Consider the following 24,901-nt stretch of genomic DNA (forward strand, 5'->3'; position numbering starts at 1 on the left):
GCAGTTATTGTGGAGCAATGCCTTCCATATTGATCCCATGACATTTCTTGAAAATAACGGTAACCATGCCTCATACTCATAACTGTATGTTTTCTATTACCGTGAGGGTTGAGACTTGGTCACCTCCTACATATGGTTGAATTCGTATACGTGAATCCTTGTCCCTTGATCGATATTGTAGAACAATGTCTCTTCCAGAAATTCATTGCATCTTAATGAAAATAGAAGTATTTTTTTTTTTCTGTATGGCAGGAACGACTTTTTAAAGGTATGTACGCTTAAAACAGCTGTCTCTGCATTGGTATAATGCATGTTTTGTAATGGGCCGTGGAGATTGGGGTAAATTTGGGGGCACCCTCCAAATGGGCTGCCATTGAATGTGGACGCTTTTTGATATAATCAGAGCCATTTTATTTCGCGAAAAAATGTCTTTGCTGAACATACGCGTGATTTTTAAAGGCATACTTTAGAACAACTATTATCGCGTTGGTTAATGTAGGTTTTATATAAGGGGTGTCGGGCTGGGGGTAGACAAATTGGGGCACTTGACTAAAAATGCCTTTGGACTCTTGAATAGGGTTCTATAGACCGCCGCCGACTCCTGAAAGATGATGTTATTTTCATAAGTTTGTTGAACTCGGTCCGTATACAGCAACCACTAAGTATTGGCTTGTTGCCAAAGTGTGCTGCGTTGGCTGTGCTGATGAAGTAAACCACTATTCAAACTACATTTGGAGACTTGTGGTAGTTAGACACCTTGAGAGACGCGCCAGCAAACTGAACAAAAGAAAGGGTTGGTATTTAATTGTTGATAACCATCACTAAACGTGTACGTGCTTCTGGAACAATTTGTGTAGGCCTATGCCAAAATATACTCTGTGAAATATATGCCCCAGAGTCGATCCCTGTACCGATAATAACAACACCTGCTGGTCACTTCATGAATTCCAGCTGGGAGTCATATTCTTGTGATTCTATTTATTCTACAGAAAAAGCTGGATGACATTGCGTTTACTGTTGCTCGGTACTTGTTCGTCGATTCTCTTGAAAGGAGAAACCCCCCCCCCCCACATATATACAGGCCTGATGACCTAGTATAGTATAGAGGGATGTTGGCCTTATGCCAAAAGGGCCTTAAAGAACTTCCCCTGTTATGCCAAAAGGGCACTAATAGTGTACAAAGTCTATAGCGTTAAGGGCCTTTTGGCATAACAGAGGAAGTGGTTTAAGGTCCTTTTGGCATAAGACCGACGATATATATTTCATATGTTAACATAATTATATAGGACCTAATTACCCGGCCAGTGCAAATGAAGTCCTAATAAAGTTCTTGTTTTGAAATGTTTGTGCAATTACTATGTGCGAGACATTCGAAATTCTATCATAATATCCCCGTAAATTGAAAGTGGAAATCAGGAACCAGGAAATTTTGAAACGAAAGCTCCAACTGAAGAAACTGCACAAGTAGGCCTATGGCATCGTGCTGTGTGGAACCCGTATGAAAACAAAGAAATAAAGCTGACATCTCGTTGGTGTGTTATACTCGTACTTGCCTATTATCAAGATCTGTCAACAGTAAGCCTACATAATAGTCTTATATCTACACTTGTGTAATGAGTTCCCGCGCACTTTTTCAATCACTGTGCATCCTTGCTTAGGTGACCACGAGTGTGTAATGTCCCGAGAACGACTCGAAGCTGATGATGCAGGGATGGGGTAAAGGGTAAGAATCATTCGATTGGTGTGATCACTGTACATGTGAAACAATTCTTAAAATTTATAGTGGACCGGAATGCGCGCATAATTATCAGAGTTGCCACTGCAACTCGAGACGGTCGCTTCCGATGAACTGAACTTCTCGAGACGTGGTTGTGTTGTCTTCGTTTAGCATCATGGGGTGGATACATTTCCCACCATTGCCCTTTTCCCCTCTTGTCATCACCCCCGGTTTTTTTTTTTTTCTCTCTCTCTCTCCCTCTCCCTCACACACAGGCTACACAAACGAAACACAAGTTTACACACACCCCACACAACATGGAGCGCAGCACATCACTTATAGACGAGACTTGATTCAGGGGACATACGGAAAGAAGGACAAAATAAGAAAGGGACAAAGAGAAAACTGCAGTACGCATGCGCATGAGAGCGACGGCCTCGCTCGCAGTGTATAATTGCATGCATGCAGAATACGCAGCCTCTCCCTTTCATCCTTTGAACTCAGCAGCCACGTTGATGGAACTAGCAGATGAGATTCGTACTGGAATTTGAAGATATCAGAGGCTTCCGTAAATTTCCGGATTAGAATCGTTGGATTGTTCATCTTATTTCCTGGATGCTCATATGTAATACGACCCATTCGTGAACTGGTAAGTGACAGAATTTTATACAATTTTAGAAATGTCCGCAGTATATGTTATGTATTCATCGTCACGTCGAGCGTTGATGTACGTTGTACACGCAGCCATTGCCGACGTGCTGTTCACGTCTCGCACGCTCTGCATCGATACATGCTGCATGTATAGTCGTAAGCCTCGAACAGTGATGAGTGCGAGTCGGTTTTTTTTCCCCTTGTTCCCTTGTTCGCGGTGATTTGTTTTCTTCGTGTTTTGCTTTGCGTGTCGGTCGTAACGTGATGGATGGGCTGTGCAGAGAGATTCGGGCACGTACAGTACTGCCAATACGGTCAGTACAGTAGAAAATGGTTACAACTGCCTAACAAACTGCTCGCGGATGCGCATTGTGAAAGCTCGATCGGAAAATATCCTGATCTCGAAAGGCTTGATGGACGTCCATGAACACGTGTCGTGAGACTGTACGTCCAATGCGTTAATGGCAATAAGATGTGCGTTGTAAATCTGATCGAGACGAGAGCAGCATATTATAATAGTTCATGACTACAGGTGTACAGTACAGAACAATATATTAGCTGCGTGCTATGATTAGCTCGAGCAGGCCTTATCTTCCAATCACAGTTCCACTGCTCTTAATTGTAGGCCTACCTCAGTATAGGCTATTCGTTAGAGTAATGTTGGCGCTTTGTGGCATGGCAGAAGAGAAAATCTAAGGCTAGCGTACTGCCAAAGACGTGGAAAGAACTTGACACATTACAAGAATACTTAACGGTTACTGCGTGCGAGGGGGTGGGGCTGGGGGGCTGGTGGCGTGGCCCACCCCCGGCCCCCTCCCACGCACCCCGTTCCGCCGACCATGTAGTTTCTTCTGTAGGCAGCTATATTTACAAGAGGCTATTAGGTCCATTTGATGATTTTGAGGTGTGTGTTGCCTGTGTAAATGGATAATGCAGGAGAGCATATTGTCAGGAGCTCATGACTGTTTTTTTTTTTTTTTCATCAACCTTTTCCCACCAGGCCTACAGCTGGCAAATTGCTTGATGAGTCATAGGAATACAGAGTCTATAAAAATGTTATTAAAGAAAAGTGGGCATCTAAGGGTCTATTCAAGCACTTAATCTTATCGAGCTGCACTCTGTGCAATGAATGTTACAAAAGAGGGTTTAAAATACCATGTAGCAACAACAATGAAGGCATTATCGGATTAAGCTGGCATTGATTATGCTCTATTAACACATTTTATCAATGACTATGACTGCAAACTTTTAAAGCAGTAGCATCATACTTCAAAAGTTATTAGAGTTGAAAGTGAAGATTGTGTAGCAGTTGTTAAGAAATGAAAGAGCTACAATGTAGTGACTCTAAGAAACACCCAATCACACAAGTTAAAACATGTTAAAAAAAACTGTCAAAAATATTACATTGTATTTCCCATTCGTTTTATGATTTCAAACTGTAGATCGATGTAGGATTGCTCTTTCAAAAAATATGAAAAACTCAAGATTGACTACATCTACATCTCAATTTGCGCTCTATAAAAATGGTTTATTATTATTATTATTATCTATGCAGTATAGGTTGACCCATTTCACCAATTTTTATTTCCCACACGTTAAGTGCTCCTACAGGAAAAGATGTTATATTCATATTTGTATTTTGATCATGTGGCCATACTTTGGGGCCCAAGATGAGCTGGATCTTCGTGCATTATAATATTGGTGGTTTGGAAGCATGAGGAAAGCATCACAGTGATGTCATTTACATACCAGATACTGCAGGGCAGCTAGTCGATTGGCTCAGTTGGTAGCGCATCTGCCTTCGACCGAAGCGACCCTGTTTCGAACCCGAGTCTTGACTGAGCAATGTTGTGTGTTATCATACCGTCCCCTCTACTAGCAAGAGACAAAACACTCTGTCCCTCGGATAGAACATGCATGTATAATGGAGGTCCCTTGTGTGAGAAAGTCACAACTCGTGCACATAAAAGACCCCGCTTCATTCATTGCAAAGAGCAAGGTGTTTAACCTGGTGAAGTGGTCCTGCTTCACATTTAACTGGACCCCATGGAAGACCAGCTTAGCATAGCTGAATAAAATGGGCTATCCAGCCATCTTCAGAGACGGAAATGAACAAACAAAAACTGTCATGGGTACCGGTAGTCATTATGTTTGATGAAAGGTTTACGTGAAAGAAGGGAAAGGACTACCAATTCCTTTTCATTCCTCTGTACTAGTCAGGGATATGAGGGTACATGGGAGTTACCAAACTGTTGCGCGATGTACACAGGCTGTGGAGGGGCAAAGGTACATAATGTAGGGAAGGAATTACCACAACTGGCGTATCCCTCTTGTTGGGATATATGAGGGATGTGTGTGAAGTTCAAGAAAGCAGCATTCATAAAGCCTTTTAACAGGAGAGGGGTCACTGGCACATTTCTCTATGTACCGTACCCCATCTTAACAGACTGCACTCCTACAATGTACCCACTCCAGCTAGAGTCCAAGCATTCTCCTGAAAAGAAACACCAGGTAACATTCCAGAGATTTATCAAAACATGGGGTGAATGATTAGTGCACTGTCTTACTAGGCATTGCTTGCATACCTTCTCTGGGTATGTTACTACACATGTAAATAAATAGTAAACTCACCTGTCCTTGGTCAATTCATTGATACACTGGAAATGGAGACGTCAGTCATTGGAGTAGCATATACTGTGCTCATTTACATGCAGTGGAGGCATTCATTATTGACAAGAGACATTTGAATTACCATTTTCTCTTTTGAAACACATGTTTACCCTGTGTTAATCATTTTGCTCCTTGGTTCTTAGGAATATAATTAGTAAATTCAGAAAGTAAATCATGATACACGTACTGTATCAGCAACATTGGTTACACCCAGAAGTGTGGTGGTACACTGTATTACAAAATTCTGTTCAAACCACTGAACTCATTAGTAGCTTAGCATAACAGCTCTATCCTATGCATGATGCACTTCCCGCTAAGGTGATATTATTTGGCATCTTCAGGTAAGATATCCCTTGAGAGTGTCCGCTGGAGGCTACCCCAAAGTCTTCCCTGAGCAGTCTAGGATAAAAGTTACCTTGAGGTCCTCTGGAGACTACATGGAGGCTGTTTAACACTGTTTTAGTGTTAAAGGGATGGTGTAGTATTGGTTGAGGCTAGGATTAAGCTTTTAACATTTTGCGAGATATTTAGAAACCACTTTATAAAATGTTCAATAGCATACAATTCTAAGCAGAATTAGAAGTTTATTTGATGAAAATCTGTTTCGAAATGACTGCGATATAAAATCCAAAAAGAAGGTAAAACAAAGAGATCCTATACATAGAAGTTGTGGCCCGTCACATTTTATTAGGATCGCTTAAAAAAAAAAATCTAAGTAATTTCAAGACCAATTTTCATTAGATAAACTATTCTTTTATAATATTTCATAAAGAAGTTCCTAATTTTCTCACAGACACACAAACAAAATTGGAACCTGCACCCCATCCTAACGAAAACTGTACCATCCCTTTAACAGACTTACTCACCGAATGGCTAACAGGACGCAACAGAGCTGAAGGCACCACCAGCAGGAGTGGTAGACGACCGTATCAGTAGTAGAATACACTAGGGCACCAGAAGAGGTGAACAGTGTCCTTGTAGGTTGTATTGCACTCCCCGAAATGATATGAAAGAATATGGACAATCTCCGAAATGCACTCAGGGTGTCCGAAGACGGCAGTGTCCCATAGAAGTACGAAAGATCCAGCGACAGCGTGGAGTAGCCTCCGAGTGTTGCGGCTAGCACAAGCGAGGGTAGAGTCCAACGCTGGAACGCTGGATAGAAAAAACTGCGAGGTCCCTGGTAGAGTCTGCACACCACGGACAGCACGCTAGCAGGACCGAAGCAGCGATGTAACGAGGCGCAGATCGCGTTGAATGTAGCGATGTAAAAATCCCCAGATTGGAGTGTAGAGCGTGAAGAAAGGGCGAGTCGCGATGTACAAAGTAGTGAATATCGCAAAGTATAAAATCCGAGAAAGTGTAATAATCCGTATTGAGTATAATCCGTATGTAATGACAGTCCACGGCGCGAGGTGTTGTCCGCGAGAAAAGACATGGGAAGTAATGTAATAATACGGACGTGACTCCAACGATTAGGACGTGCTCTCAGGATGAAAGCTAATCGTGAAGTGAGGAAGCGTGGAAAATGAAACAGTGTGGTCGGAGAAAAGTCGTCACGAACAGGAGCTTTGAAAGTGGTAATTGGCTGGTGAAAATGCACAGCTCGCAACTAATTGGTAGTTCGTGTCCATGACAGCAAAACAAGGGGTGTGTTAATGGAAATCCGACTACTGTTGGAATGTGAGTTAACGCTTACCTCGGCACAATGACAAAGGCGAAGAATGTAGTGTGCACCCGTCCTGTGTCGGCGCACAAAGAAAGTTCGCGTGGATGTTGACAAAATGCTGGGGTCTCCAGACGGTGTAATTTACAGCAGTCAGAATACCAGACAATATGATACATGGATATTGAAAACCGCTACATTTAGCTCCCTTCCAGATCGCTAGTGGAGAAGTCAATGAAGTGAAGACTAAAAACAAGCAATCGATGGTGAAAATTTAAACAAAGTAGAGGTTGAAAATTTCAGGTATTGAAATACATGTACTGAACGTAACGTGCTGGCCAACGTACTTGCCTACCGGTGCGAGTCGTTCGTGTCGGCTGCTGCGGTTGTGTTGGCTGTGTTGGCGTACAATGTAGGCTGCTGCTGCTGCTGCTGCCGTGGTGTGATTAGCGGGGCGTTCGGTGTAGTCGCCGGAGTTCTGGCAGGGACAGGCGTGGGCTGCTGGACTGGTGCGGCTTCTAAGAAGGCGGCCTTTAGGCGGTCAATTGTGACGGTCTCCCTCTTACTGTTGATCTCCAGTGTAAAGTGCTTGGGAGATCGACGTAGCACTTTGTATGGTCCAGTGTATGGTGTCTGTAAAGGTCGATGTACACCGTCCCGTCTGACAAAAATGTAAGTGGAGATGTGTAGGAATGTGAGATGTGGTGTTCTGTTTGCGTGAGTGGGCTGGATGTAAAGTAGACATGTACTCACGCAAACGATGTACATAGTTGGCAGGATCATCTAGTGTGGTAGTAGTGGCTGGAATGACCATCTGACCAGGTAGGACTAGAGTCGTGCTGTATAGCATCTCAGCTGGTGTACACCCAATATCCTCCTTTATGGTAGACCAAATACCAAGCAGAACGATGGGGAGAAGTTCATACCACTTGTCGCTGTGGTCGTGGGCTTTCAGCGATGATTTGAGCTGTCGATGAAAGGGCTCAACAAGGCCGTTAGCAGCTGGATGGTATGCTGTGGTGTGAATGTGAGTCGTGCCCAGTGTGTTGGTGAGCTCGTTGAAGAGTGACGACTCAAACTGGCGACCTCGATCTGTGGTTACAGTAGATGGTACACCGTGTCTGGCTACCCAGTGATGTATGAAGGCTCTGGCGACGGTCTCTGCTGTGATGTCACGGATTGGTATAGCATCTGCCCATCTACTGTACCGGTCTACACATGTCAGGAGGCATTGATATTCACTCGATGGGGGCAGGGGTCCGACGATGTCGATGTGGACATGTTGAAATCGAGCATCTGGAGTGGTGTAAGTGCCCAGTGGAGCCTTGACGTGGCGATGTACTTTGGCTTTTTGACAAGCCACACATGACCTGGCCCACTGGCGTACATCTCGACGCATGTTAGGCCATACGAAGCGTGATGAAATTTAAGCTTCTGTGTAGCACAAATTCCAGGGTGAGAGATGTCGTGCAGTGTATGAAAAACTGTCCTTCTGTGTGACATAAGAACATAAGGACGTTGGACTCCAGTTGAAATGTCGCACCAGATCTCACCAGTACCATCAGGCAGAGGGAGGCGCCTGAATGAAAGGGATGGTAACTGCTGAGTTGTCGTCCACTCGTCGTCGTCTTCCTGATCGTCGGCGAGCTGCCGTAGATTGACGACGGAGGATGTATGGAGTGCGTCGACGTGTATCCGTAAAAGTGCATCGGCTACAGTGTTGCTGTGACCGCTAACATGGCGTACTTGTATGTCAGTGGTAAATTGAGAACTGTAGTCCAAGTGACGTACTTCACGGGGGGAATGACGGTCTGGCTTGGCCTGGAATGCTATTTGAGTGGCTTGTCTGTGAAAAGGATGAAAGGACGTCCTTCTAGCAGATAACGGAAGTGCCGCACTGCTAAGTAAGCTGCTTGAAGCTCACGACCAAAAGTGCTGTAGCGTGTCTCAGCAGGCTTGAGTTTCTGAGAAAAGAAGGCGATGGGGTACCACTCACCGTGCGAAAACTGCTGCAAAACGCCACCTACAGCCGTGTCTGAAGCATCTACCACAAGGCTGGTAGGTAGACCAGATGAAGGATGTGTTAACATGGTAGCTTGAACTTGAACTTGAACTTTATTCTGTTTCATTTAAAAAACATATAATTTGTACAATGACAATCTGAGGACAGTAAACGAGTACATGAACATGCATACGTAACATAATAACAACTATTAATGAAACATGGAAACTACAAAAGACTGGAGTCTTGTCAGGGTAGTTCCCAACAGACAGAATAATAGGAAATAACATATTACGATCAAGACGTAGGACAGGTGAAAATATTACAAAAAAACAAACAAACAGACAGACAAACATACACAAAAAATATATTATCATTAATGAAATGATAGTGTTTAGTCATATCACCCCTAGAAAACAAAAACCATAGAATTATCTATAATCATAGTGTATTTCATAATGACTACTCTAACTTTCTAACAAGTGTCTTTTCAGATTTTTCTTAAAAATATTTGTAGTTGGAGAATTTATAACTGTATCTGGTAAAGAATTCCACAATGAGGGTCCAGTGTGTCTAAGTGTGTGCATTACATACATCTTATCTACCTTGAAATAAATGACATTTATTACTAATGCGAGTATTATAACTATGAATTTGATAATTAGATTTAAACATAACAGGTAGCAAATTTATTTTATGCTTGTTCATCCTATACATAAGAATATTAAATCTATTCAATTGATATATATTCAAAACATTCATTTCAGAAACAGAGGCATTGACGACGCTTTATAATACGAGTTTGTACAGAGTCGAATTGCTCTTTTTTGAAGGATATAAAGTGTCGTGTAAATTTGATTGAGGAGTAAATCGCCCATACAGCATTACAATAATTCAAATGAGATAAAATCAAACTGTTATATAACAAAATCAAAACCTTTGCAGGTAAAATACCTTTTAACCTATTAATTACTCTAATATTTCTCGAAATTCTTTTATTCATCATAGTTATATTTTTTTTCCAGTTCAAATTACAATCAATATAAACCCCTAAAAATTGTGTATATTCTACTCGAGATAATTTTACATCATTCATTTTTACATCATAAAGTTCCAATTCTGGAATCTGTTTTCTACCTTTAAAAAAATACATATAATTTGATTTTTCAATATTAACAATTAATCTGTTGTCACAGAACCACTTTGACAATTTACTGTTCAAATTATTTATCAACACATTCAAGTCAGAATGAGAAATCAATAAAGTAGAATCATCAGCATATAAAATAAATTTAACCACACGTGAAATATTACATACTCATAACGAATATCAAAAATAACAATGGACCTAATATGGAACCCTGGGGGACTCCACGTAAAATATCACATGTATCCAATAAAGTATCTTTATATAATGTAACTTGTGTCCGATTGTTCAAATAACTTCTAAAACCACTTTAATGAATGACCTCTAATACCATAACAATCAAGCTTTTTAATCAATATTTCATGATTTATCAGATCAAAAGCTTTAGACAAATCAAGAAAAACTCCAATAACATGCAAATTATCATTTAACGCAGTAAGAATACTATCTTGCAGATCTACAAGAGCCATTTCAGTTGAAAAATTTGAGCGAAATCCATATTGAGAATTACATAAGATATTGTTGTATGACAAAAAATACAAATGGTTATATACAATCTTTTCAAGGATATTTGAAAGACATGGTAATATTGATATTGGTCGATAATTTCTAACAAAATGCTTATCTTCTTTTTTAAATACTGGAATAACTTAAGCAACTTTCAATTTCATTGGAACAATTCCTGTTACTAATGACAAATTAAATATATGAGTTAAAGGCTTCAACAATGAAAATATAACTTAATCAAAATTATCGATAAATTATCGATTCCGGTGCTTGCAGAATTTGTCATCCCTTTAACTATATCATATATTTCATGATCTTTGACAGGAAAAAAAAAGAATTGTTTGACTGATGAGAAACAAAAGTCAGTGGGTCTGAAAGATAACCATATTCATCTTCATTTACTATATTTCCTATATTAACAAAATAATCATTAAAACAATTTGCAATTTCTCTTTCATCTGTTATTTGCCGACCATTATGTAATACATATGAAGGATAACTTGACCTTTTCTTCCCTAACAATCCATTTATCACGGACCATGTTTTTCTTATTAAAATCATTTGAATATTTATGAAATCTATCATGATAATATTTTTTCTTGGCATTTCTCAACAAAGTAGTTACCTTATTTCTCACTTCTCTATACTTCCTATTTACATTCTCATTATGATCTTTAATACTTTTCTTTAATAATCTGTGTTTTTTATTAATAAGGGACAATAGTTCAAATGAAATCCATGGTTTCCTAATTCTACTACTATGCTTCTTTTTCTTAAAGGAAAGATGGCGGGATGCATCTTTAATAGTGCTTTCAAAAGTATACAAAAATAAATCGTATGCAATATCTGGATCTTCCTTATTCAATACTTCACTCCAATCTATTGTACCTAATTTTTCTCTAATACATTCCAAAAACTTGGGATTATGACATAAATTTTGAGAATCATTAACTTGTTGTGATTTCATAACAATATTTGATGTCAATTGAACTAATTGAAAAAATAGGAAAATGATCCGTAATATCTGAATAATATATACCGGGAATAATACGGGAATTATAATCATTACTAAATATATTATCAATTAATGATGCCGAATGTCGGGTTACTCGTGTTGGTTTATCTATCAATGGAATTAAAGAATTTATATTCATCATACCCAAAAAATCACATATACTTTTGTGAGTTATTCAATAAATAAATATTAAAATCACCCATTACATATATTATCTTATTTTCAGTGTTAAGTTTATCCATAATCTCTTGAAATAATGAAATATATGTTTGTATGTCTCCATTCGGTTTTCTATATGAAATACCAATAACAATATTCTTCTTACAAGGAAAATCAAGTTCAAATAAATAAAATTTCACATAAATCACTTACCATCATCAAATCATTTCGAACACTATAACTCAAGTTATTCTTAACAAATAATCCCACACCACCATCTCTGCCATTCAATCTATTTGAGTTCAAAAACGAGTAACCGTCTTTATGAATTAGGTGTTCATTATCAGAGTGTAACCAGGTTTCTGAAAATCCATATACTGAAAATGAACATGGTAACATAGACATAAACTCATCAATAGCAAAGAAATTATGATGTAAACTACGAGCATTAAAATGCATGACACTAAATGAATTACAATCAATATCAAATTCATCGTCTGAAGGAAAATAATAATCACATGTATCAATATTTGTATCAAAATCTACATGTATATAATCACAATCAAACTTACTTTCACGTTCATTATCTGCTAAATGGGATGTGAAATATCCAAGGTTCTTTAATGTACAAAATGAAATAGGGGACTGGTGATGTGATTGGTTGTTGTCAGAGAACAAAGAACAAAAATCATCCTTATCCAGTACAGCAAAGGAAAAAATATCGTGCATACACATATGAGTGTCTATTTCAGATTCAGGGGCCTTAACAACACAGAAACAATCACGTAAGTACATTTAGATCAGCATAAACAGACAAAAACAAACAAATATATACCGCAAATGAATAAAACAATACAAAATCTTTCATGTATTCAAAAGTATAAACATCGTATAGAATTACAAATATGACAAGAATAAAATAAAAAAATCCTGCCAGGTTTTCAAGGAGAAGTATTTAGGTATAGATTTAGGTGAGCTTTTCTCCGAGTAGCGCTGGCAAGAGCTGCTTTCACACGGGTGAATGAAGTCTCACACTCCCGTGTCCATGGGATGGGCTTGTTGCTGCGTTTGGGAAGATTGCGCAATGCGTTTGTGAGAGGTGTGAGCATTGCGGCAGCACTGGGGATGAATCGTCGATAGGAATTGACGAGCCCAAGGAAGCGTCGAAGCTGCTTAATGGACGAAGGACGGGGAAAATCGTGGATGACTTTCACCTTCTCGGGTAGTGGACTGATGCCATGCTGGTTGACGTGATGACCGAGGAAGTCCAGCTCGTTCGCACTAAATACGCACTTGGCTGGATTGATGACCACTCTGTATTCGGTCAGCCGCGCAAACAGAGCATGGGGGTGACATTCATGTTCCTCAGGGTGCTCACTGGCAATGAGGAGGTCGTCGATGTAGGCAAAGACGAAGGGCAGGCCTCTGGTAACCTCATCGGATCGATGAAGCGTTGGAATGACTGGGCTGCATTCCGAAGACCAAACGGCATACGAGTGAACTCGAACATCCCAAATGGTGTTGTGATGGCGGTCTTTGGGATGTCGCATGGGTGAACTGGGATCTGGTGGTATGCACGAACCAAGTCTATCTTAGTGAAAATGGACTTGCCTTGAAGTTGGGCAGTAAAGTCGTGCAAATGGGGAATTGGGTACTGGTCGGGTATCGTCCTGGCATTGAGGGCGCGATAATCCCCGCACGGTAGCCAGTCTCCCGGGGTCTTTTTGGGGACCATGTGTAGTGGGGATGATCAGTTGCTGCTGGAGGGACGGATGATACCCAGTTCTAACATGTGTCCAAACTCTGCCTTGGCGGTGTTGAGGCGGTCTGCTGCCAAACGACGTGGTCGGGCTGCCATGGGTGGTCCATGGGTAACTATGTGGTGAGTTACCAAATGTTTCACGGCCTTCTGATCATAGGTAGGGCGAGTGATGGGATACTGTTGGACGATAGTATCATACCTATGATTGTCTGGCCGAGAAAACATCGGACTCACGATGGAGGGAGAGTTGTGGGCGCAGACACCATTGACAGAAAGGTGTGTAGTGGAGTCAATGAGCGTGTGGTGTTTGGCATCAACTAACAAACCAAAATGTTGCAAGAAATCTGCCCCAATGATGGGTGTGGGCACATCAGCTATGATGAAAATCCATCGAAAGGTGTGACGGAGACCAAAATCGAGCGTGAGCGAGCGCTCTCCATAAGTGGTGTTGTTCACCGCCTGTAGATGGAATGTAGGCGAAGAATTCGTCTTATCAGCTGCTGAAGGAGGAAGGACGCGGACTTCAGCTCCAGTGTCTACTAAAAAGCGTGTGCCGTGTTGTCGATCGCAGATGTAGAATAGGCGACTGGCCGTGCCACTGCCAGAAGACTAGCTCGTCGCCGCTAGTTTCTGCTGGCTAGCTGGATGCGGTTGCCGACGCGGCTGGTGTTTCCGTTGCGATCGGGGTGGTGTTCGCTGAGACCGCCGCTTGCCTGCTCCAGACATGTGGCCAGTGCGCACACCTGCTTGGTTAGCAGAAGGACCTGTGCCATGAGGTTCGCTATGACATCTGCTGAAGGGCTGTTGGTAGTTGCGTTAGCCATTGTAGTAGTAGGGAAGGATGAAGGATGAAAGGTGAAGGATGTAGGATGAGACGTGAAGTTGGCCCTAAACAATCACGTCGGGGTCACCAATGTAGGTATTATTGTGTGGGCCTATAATGAAATACCTACTCACCGAATGGCTAACAGGACGCAACAGAGCTGAAGGCACCACCAGCAGGAGTGGTAGACGACCGTATCAGAAGTAGAATACACTAGGGCACCAGAAGAGGTGAACAGTGTCCTTGTAGGTTGTATTGCACTCCCCGAAATGATATGAAAGAATATGGACAAACTCCGAAATGCACTCAGGGTGTCCGAAGACGGCAGTGTCCCATAGAAATATGTACGAAAGATCCAGCGACAGCGTGGAGTAGCCTCCGAGTGTCGCGGCTAGCACAAGCGAGGGTAGAGTCCACCGCTGGAACGCTGGATAGAAAAAACTGCGAGGTCCCTGGTAGAGTCTGCACACCACGGACAGCATGCTAGCAGGACCGAAGCAGCGATGTAACGGGACGCAAATCGCGTTGAATGTAGCAATGTAAAAATCCCCAGATTGGAGTGTAGAGCCTGAAGGAAGGGTGAGTCGCGATGTACAAAGTAGTGAATATCGCGAAGTATAAAATCCGAGAAAGTGTAATAATCCGTATTGAGTATAATCCGTATGTAATGACAGTCCACGGCGCGAGGTGTCGTCTGCGAGAAAAGACGTGGGAAAATGTAATAATACGGACGTGACTCCAACGATTAGGACATGCTCTCAGGATGAAAGCTAATCGTGAAGTGAGGAAGCGTGGAAAATGAAACAGTTTGGTCGGAGAAAAGTCATCACGGACAGGAGCTTTGAGAGTAGTAATTGGCTGGTGAAAATGCACAGCTCGCAACTAATTGGTAGTTCATGTCCATGACAGCAAAACAAGGGGTGTGTTTATGGAAATCCGACTACTGTTGGAATGTGAGTTATGCGTACCTCGGCACAATGACAAAGGCGAAGAACGTAGTGCGCACCTGTCGTGTGTCGGCGCACAAAGAAAGTTCGCGTGGATGTTGACAAAATGCTGGGGTCGCCAGACAGCGTAATTTACAGCAGCCAGAATACCAGACAATATGATACATGGATATTGAAAACCGCTACAAAGTGTTAAAGAGTATACAATTCTAAGAGGAATTCAAAGTTTATTTGATGAAAATCGGTTTTGAAATGGCTGAGATATCCAAAAACAAAGTAAAACAAAGTGATCCTAATGATAGGTGCAGCCCTCCTTTTTAGTAGGATTGCTTCGTTTTGGATATCTCGGCCGTTTCAAAATCAATTTTCATCAAATAAACTTTGATTTCTTCTTAGAATTTTATGCCCTTTCATGTTTCCTAAGAGGTTTCTCATTATCTCAGAAAATCATCAAAGAACGATGGGACACCTGTAGCCTCATCTCAACCAAAAACTGTACCATCTCTTTAACTAGTTTCTCATTATCTCAACAGAAATCTGAAGCCCCATCTCAACCAAAACTATACCATTTTGGGGGTCATTTTGTGGGTCTGAAGTCCATCTACACAGAACTCTGGATTCAGTGGCATTAAACAGTCACATCTTCACATTTCCAGATTCATTCAAATTTGCTAAGGAAGTCAGTTATGGGAGAGTCTGGCCATACTGTTGTTTTTTCAATACAGTGCCCTAAAGTGTTGTAGCTTTCCTAGGCAAAAAGGTAATTTGAGTAAATCTGCTTACATAGTACATATAGGCCTATTCGTGCACTCTGCAAGCTACAATCCACAATTAGAAAAAAAAAAGTTTCTTCAAAAGCAGGTACACTGTACAATATGAGTAGAAGAAGGTATCCAGACAGACTGATGGCATTTTCTTCATCAATACATCTTTTGTACAGGATAAAAGAAAAGGTTACACTCTGTACAAAAACTGGATAAACATTTGCAGAATGCTTAGAATGAATGCAAATACCTACTTGTTACTCAAGAGAATTCATTCAAACTTGGTATGGTATTGTTCTGACTTTGTAGGGAAACTGCATGTACACACAAAAGACTGTAATTTTCCACATGTTCCATTTCTCACTTAAATGTTTTTTTTTGTAATACATGGAAACATTCAGCTTCAGAGATTCCAACTCCAAGCACCTCTCAAACTGGAGATTCTCCCGCTTGGACCCCTTAGCAAACTGGAGACTCTGCTCACATGATGTGGACAATTTTATGTACCTGGTATGTACTGTATACGCTATATATTTCGCGGGGGTTTTATTTTCGCGAATTTCGCGAGTCGGGAGCTATTCACGAAATTAACAACGCGAGAAAATATTACCTTCCAAAATGAATCCCTTGCCTTGATGATACGAACATTTCAGAGTATACCACGTCAAGGCTTACCGAACAGACCATACGTCCACGTCTACTTTAATACGAATACTGTAGAGAGCCAATCCATTGCGCCACAACGTTACAAACGCGTGGCGTGTCACTCTTGGATTACATGTACCGTATTAGCACTAGCTCTTGCGTTTGCATGCCGCTACATGTCAATTTTAGGGGCCGGGGCTTCGATCGTATGCTCCAGCTGGTTGCCGTTGAATTTACTCGTACCCCTCATACCACTCGTCAGAAATCTAGCGCGATGGACTTAACCACTTCAAAAATGTTGAATTCTAACTTACTATTTCGCAGAGTTTGGTAAGTTTTTTTCATGCAGTGCATAGCTAGTATCATTCTTATTTGCTAGTAAGTTGAAAATTCACACTTTCTTTGCCACTTCATATTTTCTCTGGTCCCCCAATCGCGAATTTAACCACTCGCGAAAATGTGTGACAGCGGCAATTCGCGAAAATGTATGTACGCGAAAATTATAGCGTATACAGTAGTTAGTTCACATCATGAGCATAAAGTGGGACATTCTTTGCAGTGGAGGTCCATCACAGGGCCTACTTACGGGCCCTGGAAGCTTAGGGTTATATGCCTTCTGGTTCTATATCTTAACCTTACCTGCTATTTCCACTCACAAAATAATAATAATAATAATACATACAATTTCTATAGCGCCGTTCTCCACTTTGATTAAATGCTCAAGGCGCTTTACAATTGTACATCAAAGCAAACAGACTGAAGATACAAGTACATCACCGTAATAGAAGAAAGGGAGAAGCAATCTTAAGTTATAGAGAAAATCCTAAGCGGGAGACACACACCCAGGGAGGGATAAATTCAATCTCATGGAATGGGAGAAATTTGAAACAATTGCCTCAAAGTGGGAGAGTTGAAGTGTCTGCAGGTTGGTGTGGGGGATAGTGGTGGACATTGTCGGCATTTAATAGTCAATATGCTCCCTAATGACAGGACTGCGTTTATGACATTAGCAAATGATTTAAGCATATGAAAAGTATTGTAACGCTGTACAGAGTATGCATTTAGTAGGTGTTATACAGTGTTGGAGGTCAGTGCACAATGCAGGAATTTGTATTTATTGCATACACAGCAGGGATGCCAAGTTCAAAAAAATTTTATGAGTGAGATTTTCATGACTCGGCATCTCAGCATGCGAATGTGCCTGCAAGCGAGGGTGTAGGAGGGGTTTTTCCCCCCTGTGGCCTCTCACGGTACGGTAGGGAGCTTTTTCAACTTTTACTTCTTAATGGTGCTATCAGGTGCATACATATGTGACTATTTTTTACTTATGTTGAAAGACAAGAGGGAAATATACCTTCATTTGCAACTATCACTTTAATCTTTTGAGCTATGCTCATTATTATAGGCCCAAATTGCAGACTTTGCCCGATGAGTGAGAAAAATGGATGCCATGAGTGAGATGGCCCCTAAATGCTCGAGTCTCACGCAGAATGCGTGAGACTTGGTAGCTCTGTACACAGTGTATTTCGAAACTGGCTTTTGATTCACAAATCAAATGCAAAAGCTTGCTTCACAATAACCAAAATTTTGTACAATAAAGTGTACTAGAAAATCTCACTCAGAATTCTTTCCTATACTGTGTAAAGATCCGTGTGATCTGGTAACTCCTATACTTGGCATGATGTGTATGATTGCAGATCTTGCCATTGCTACCCTACGTCAGCAGGCAGATGTTGCAATCTTATGTGGTGTTGTATACAGTGCTAGCATAGCACATTTGTGACCGTGCACCTCAAAACGAACATAAAGTCGCACACGCTGATTTTGCATGAGGACTGAAAACAAGTGAAATGGGTCAACCTAGCCGAACTTGACTTTTTCATATTTTCTGAAAGAGCGGGTCTTCTTTTACATTATGCTAAAATTTGGTATCATAAAACGGGCAGGAAAGTGTGTTTTTTTAGCATTTTATCTCGAACATTTTTGATAGAATAGTGTGATTAGGTGTGTCTTCAGAATCCCTTTTTATGCCTCCGCCACGAAGTGGTGCCGGAGGCATTATGTTTTCGGGTTGTCCGTCCGTCCGTCCGTCCGTCCGTCCGTCTTTCCGTCCGTCCGTCCGTCCGTCCTTCCATCCGTCCGTCCGTCCGTCCTTCCGTCCGTCCTTCCGTCCGTCCGTAATGAATTTTGTGGACAGGGTAACTACCAAAACCTTTTGAGGTATCCTAATGAAACTTGGCATGTATGTGTATTAGGGGGTGAAGTTGTGCCTATCAACTTTTGGGTGCACATGCTCAAGGTCAAAGGTCAAAAGGTCAAGGTCAAATGCTTAAAATTTTACTATTTCCCCCATATCTATGCAATGCCTGAAGATATTTTCTTGAAACTTAGTGTATACATGTACTACCCAATTAAGATTCTCTGGTGAAAGTTTTGGGTCATGAGGTCAAAAGGTCAAAGGTCAAAAGGTCAAGCAAAATGTTAAAATTTCACTTTTTTCTCTGTATCTTGGAAATTGTTCAAGGTATCTTCATGGAACATAGTATATATGCATCTACTGACTGGCAGTGGTTATCTAGGGAATTTAGGGTTCATGGGGTCAAAGGTCAGGGGTCAAAGGTCAAGGGCAATACTTCAAAATTTTACTATCTTCCTTATATTTATGCAATGCCAGCAGGATTTTTTTTTAAACTCAATGTATGCATGTATAACCCAATAGAGATTCTCTGGGATTTTTTTTTTGTGCCAAGAACGTCAAAGGTCAAAAGGTCAAAGATCAAGTGAAAGTGCTGAACTTACTTCTTTCTCCATATCTCGGAAGTGGCTCAAGTTATCTTGAAACCTAGTACATGCTGAATTTATGTATGTTCTGCCTGACAGTGATTCTCTTATAAATCAAAGGCCAGATGAAAATGATAACAATTTACTGTTCAATACAGAAATTGCGCTTTTTCTCCATACCTTGAAAATTACTCAGTGCATAAACTTATGAAATGGTCAATGTCAAGTTAAAGTTCTTAAATCCCCAAATACATGCTCTCCTATTCATCCAATTAAACATAGGTCAAGGAAGGTAAAACATTCAATACATTTGTGACAAACATGTCATTTTAATATTTTGCCAATTTTGTGAAAATGTAATCACACATTGTCCACATGTACTATAGACCTATTAGGAGAATCATGCATTATGGCGGAGGCATACCAGTCGCCATAGCGACATTTCTAGTTCATTTCTTGCAAACCTTGTCCACACTCTTCACTTTCAACTCTAATAACTTTTGAAAGGATAGCGCTACTGCTTTGAAAGTTGGCATTAATTATGGACAGAATGTGTTAATGAGGCATGCTTAATTTCAGATTAATCTGATAATCTCTTCATTGTTGTTACTCTGGTGGTTTACTTCCTGTTTTTTGTCCCATTCATCGCACAGCCAGCACGGTTTGGTAAAGATTAAGCGCTTGAATAGACACTGTACTTCAGAGCCTCTTTTCTCAGTTCACACTTTTCCTGAGTTTGTGCTTTCTTTCCAATATTTAGATAGGTTAGGAGAGGCCATTTGATTTGAGTTATACATTATCTTAAAGCTTAAAGTCTGCTCTTTCAGAATATGGTCTTATCTAAAAATTCATGTCTGGCGACTTTTTGTTTGTTTTGAGGTGCAGAGTCACATTTGCTGGCATAAATTATTTCCCGGCCTCATACACTGAATGCCTGCCAGATGGACTACCCCATAGACAGTGGAAATCCCCATATGTTGCAAAATGTATGGTTTTTATAATGTCCCATGCCATAGAGTGCTCGTTAGGGTTACAATGTGTACATGTACAAAGATGGGGGATTACACATAAACCAGGATGCCATGTACTTCTGTCAAAACAAGCTCTGATCTCAACTTTTTGTTTCTTCCTTGACTATCTTTATATTTCCACTACTGAGCATAATATTGTAACACACACACACTCAAACGCAAAATGTTCGTGGATCATTACAAGACAAAAGTTCAGTGATCTCAGGTGAGTCAACTATAGGGATGGACAGAATGAGAAAGAGAGAAAGAGATATGACAGATTTGGAGAGAGAAGAAGAAAGGGGTGAGGTTGTTCAGTGTTGGTAATAATGTGAATGATGTACTGTACATGTACTAACTGATGGCTGCTATGAAAATAGAGGCCCTTGACTACTCTCTTGCCATCAATATTCAAACTTTTAAATTCCCTGTAGTTTTCGATGGGTTTGGAGTGAAGGAATTGATACAATATAAATAATTGATGAAAAAGTCTTTTATGACCAAGTGAAATATCCTGCATGTCATGCTTATAAATGCAGAATTATCTGTTGAATTGCAGTGGGGGACAAAAGTCACGCTGTTACCCATAAAGGCGTGATAAAATCCTGTACGAAGATCTTCCAATGAGATGATGTAATTTGTTCCAAATTGCTTTCCAATGAAGATGATGAAAATGAATTGAAAACCTGCTTTTCATAAAAACCATACAAGAAGTTAAAATTTTAGAGGGTAAAATGCTCATACAGTATAACATACTGGCATGACACCATGGTGTGACATATTGTTATATTGTATATTTTTTAGTATTACACAAAATACACAAAATACACAAATATACTTACAATTTCTATAACAGTAACACATTATAATTCTAGAATATGGGGTTGACAGTATTTCATAACATTTATGATAGTTCTCTACAAATGCAATTAAAGTGATGGAAATCCCAATTGTTATCATTTTCAGCATATTTTGAAATTTGAGCCAAATTTTCCCCCAAACTGGCCATTTTCAGGGATAAAATGTTAAAACTTCCACACTAAATTATGATAATAAAGATGTATTTTTTAAAATGTGAAATCTCTTTTTTTGTGGGGCAGAGCATATCACACACCTATGACTTAAAAATGTTCCCTCTGATATCTCATTTTCTTGTGGAAATAACCACTGAATAACAGTTGCAATTTCAATTTAAATAGGTACATTTACATACAAAATAAGTGAATTTAAGCTGAAAAGTATGTTTATGCATGCAGATTTATAAAATTACCATAACGTATTGCATACTGTGGTCCATGTGCAACATGGAGTCACTGATATTGAACACCCAACTTGGTGATTGTGTGTTTCACATACTGCATATGGAATGAATGAGAATTTTAACAAGATATATATGGGGAAAAAAACAAACTACCAAACTTGAATGATGTCAACTCCTGAAATGATAATTGACCAGAATGAAAGTGGAATAAGGCAGTCTTATGACTGGCAGTGAAATTGTATCATTCAATGAGTTCATAGTGTGTGTGTGTGTGTGTTTGTGTATGTGTGTGTGTGTATGTGTATGGAGGGGGGGGGGTCCCACAACATGCTGAGATCCCTTGGAACAATTCATATGTTCCCAGTTGTCGAGATATTTCATCCTCTCTGCCATTACTGCTGAACTTTCTGCACCTTTGATAAAACCATAGTAATCTGTCCCTCTGTCCATCAGATGTGTGTTGTGCTTCATAAGCAAGTTTGTTTTGCTCTTTTTCCTCCTGTTTGTCCAGAAAGTCATGATGTGATGGAGGGATATCAAGATAGCAGGAGTCTTGGGCTGTAGTGCCTCAACCCAGTATACACGCCTGTCATGGATGTGGCTAACAAAGAGCAAGGTACCGTACTTACAATGTAGTAATGCAGTCTACAATGATGCAGTCTTCATCGCATATATACAAGGCATATGTGTATAACAGTGTGTGCTTGAGATCTAGTAATTTCCTTAGTGGTTTGTACAGTACAACTACTTAATTGCCTAACTAATTGTATTCTAGCAAAGCTGACTAAATCATGGACAGCACATTATATACAATATGTACAAAATTGTAAGTACTTTGTCCATTGTTGTTTATTGCTGTGATGCTGCTGCCGAAAGATTTAGGATTGATAAAAACAAAATTGTTGAAATGATTTTCCATTTCATTGCATAGCCTTAAAGGACTCATTGGCCCGAATTCACGAATGTGGTACAAGTGAAACCATGGGTTAAACCATGGACAATTTGAAGGAGTGCCAAGTGTCACATGGCCTATTTCATTACGTAATCAGTCATGTCGTCGACGAAATTATCATTTCGTAACGAAATGACATTTCATCGACGAAATGAACATTTTGTAACGAAATAGGCCATGTGACACTTGTCCATGGTTTAAACCATGGTTTCAATTGTACCACCTTCGTGAATTTGGGCCATTGTCATGTACATAATGTATGCCATGCTGTTCAATATGCAATACATTATTGTGTTATCACACGTTAAGTTAGGTTTGTATGCGGTTACTACATTCTTGCCTTTCAATTGCAGCCAGGGATAGTCCAGTACCCAGGGAAGAGGAGCTCCAAATCACACATGTTGTCACTGATACCCCTGCTCCAGATGAGTGTCAGGAGAGAGCCTTCAAGACAGTTCCAGAAGGGCTCAGCATTCGACCAGCTGCAGCCAACAATGCCTTGGGAGTGTGGGCTACCAAGGACTTTGAGAAGGGGACCAGATTTGGCCCTTTTTGTGGTGTCCAGGTAGATGGAACCACTGGTCAAGAAAGTAGTTGTGCATGGGAGGTATGTCAGTCACACTGAAGACATAATGAATAAAAGACCTTGTGTGGAACCTCCCGTTTTGAATCATTACAACCTGACATATTGATTATGAATATGTATGTCAATATTCTTGTTTAATGTGAGGGAAATTGCCATTTTCATGCCTCCGTCACGAAGTGGTGCCAGAGGCATTATGTTTTCGGGTTGTCCGTCCGTCCGTCCGAACATACGTCCGTAACTTACGTCCGTAACGTACGTCCATCCGCATTTGTTTACGCGATAACTTGAGTAATATTTACTGGAATTTTACCAAACTTGGTCCAAGTATAAGATATGATAGGGCAATTACTTAATAAGATTTTGGGTGAAATTGGCCAAAGGCTAAAGATCAAATCATGAAATTACATCCGTTTACGCAATAACTCCCGTTTACGCAATAACTCAAAACTGGATCAAGCAAATTTCACCAAACTTTGTCCAAGGATGATGTATGATGGGACATTTACTTGATTAGTTTTTGAGTGAAATCGGACAAAGATCAAGGTCACCTTCTAAAATTTATCTGTTTACGTGATAACTCAAAAGTGGATGAAGCAGGTTTCACCAAATTTGGTCCAAGAATAGTGTATGATGGGGCAATTAGTTGAGTAGATTTTAGTGACATTGGCAAGAGGTCAAAGGTCAAGGTCAAATGCTATAAATGTTGCTATTTCCCCCATATCCATGCAATGCCTTTACGGTATTTTCTTGAAACTTAGTGTAGACATGTACTACTGCATAAAATTTTCCAGAGAGAGTTTCATGTCATAAGGTCAAAGGTCAAAAGGTCAAAGGTCAGGTGAAAATGTTAATAATTTTACTTTTCTCGCAAATGGTTCAATGTATCTTCATGGAACTTGGTACATACTCATGTACTGACTGGCAGGGATTATCTAGGGAATGTAGGGGTTATGGGTCAATAGTCAGGGGGTCAGAGGTCAAGGTTAACTCCTCAAAATTTAACTATTTCCCTCATATACTAGTTTATGCAATGCTTGTATTATCATTTTTAAAACTTGATATATACATGTATTACGTACCTAATGGAGATTTTCTGGGAAATTTCCAGCCAGAAGGTCAAAATTAGGTTAAAGATTAAGGGTCAAAGTCCAGGTCTAGATGCAAAAAAAAAAATCTAATTTATACTGTAATTAACACTCTTTCTTCATAGGTCTTGAAAATTACTCAATGCATAAAGATTATAAAAGGGTTGGTCAGAAGTCAAGTAAAAATCCTCAATTCCCCAAATACATTCTGTACCTACACTCTATAGACAATTATTGCAAACCTAGTTCAAGAAAAGTGAGCATTCAAAATATTTCTGACAAACCTGTCATTTCAATATTTTGCCGGTTCTGTGAAACTGTGATAACACATTGTGAAGACATTGTACCATACACCTATTGGGAGAATCATGCATTATGGCAGAGGCATCAGTCGCCATAGCAACATTTCTAGTTATATTTTGAAATGATTCCTAACATCTTCTGTATGATGCAATTGGGGATAGCTCTCAAGATTCTGTTTTAGAGAGTCATGTCTGTAATACCTCTGCCCCCAAAGGGTGAGTGAGATATTGTGTGTGTGTGTGTGTTGTTGTTGTTTTTTTTTTGTTGTCCATTCTTGAAACTTAGTTCTTCTTGACCCTCAGACCAGGTATGTTGCATGAGGTATAGATCCACTTGTTTGACTATTTGTGAAGTTTCTGCTATTTCATTTATCGTTTATCAACATAATAATCTGAACATTGCTTCTCCTGATCTTGTTTGGAATCCAAGCCTGTAACATTCTCTACAG

At 40.2% G+C, this 24,901-nt stretch overlaps 1 long non-coding RNA gene across 1 annotated transcript; it reads left to right on the forward strand.

Annotated features, from left to right (window-relative positions):
- Positions 1-2,223: 2,223 nt before the first annotated feature.
- On the forward strand, positions 2,224-23,245 carry LOC139742217 (uncharacterized). The gene is made up of 3 exons (XR_011711667.1): positions 2,224-2,366; positions 22,039-22,143; positions 22,833-23,245. It is a non-coding gene; the product is annotated as an uncharacterized lncRNA (long non-coding RNA).
- Positions 23,246-24,901: the final 1,656 nt, after the last annotated feature.

Source organism: Diadema antillarum, unplaced genomic scaffold (assembly GCF_040938485.1).
Source record: "Diadema antillarum isolate AM-2024a unplaced genomic scaffold, OU_Dant_1.0 seq00000987_RagTag, whole genome shotgun sequence".
Lineage (NCBI taxonomy): Eukaryota > Metazoa > Echinodermata > Echinoidea > Diadematoida > Diadematidae > Diadema > Diadema antillarum.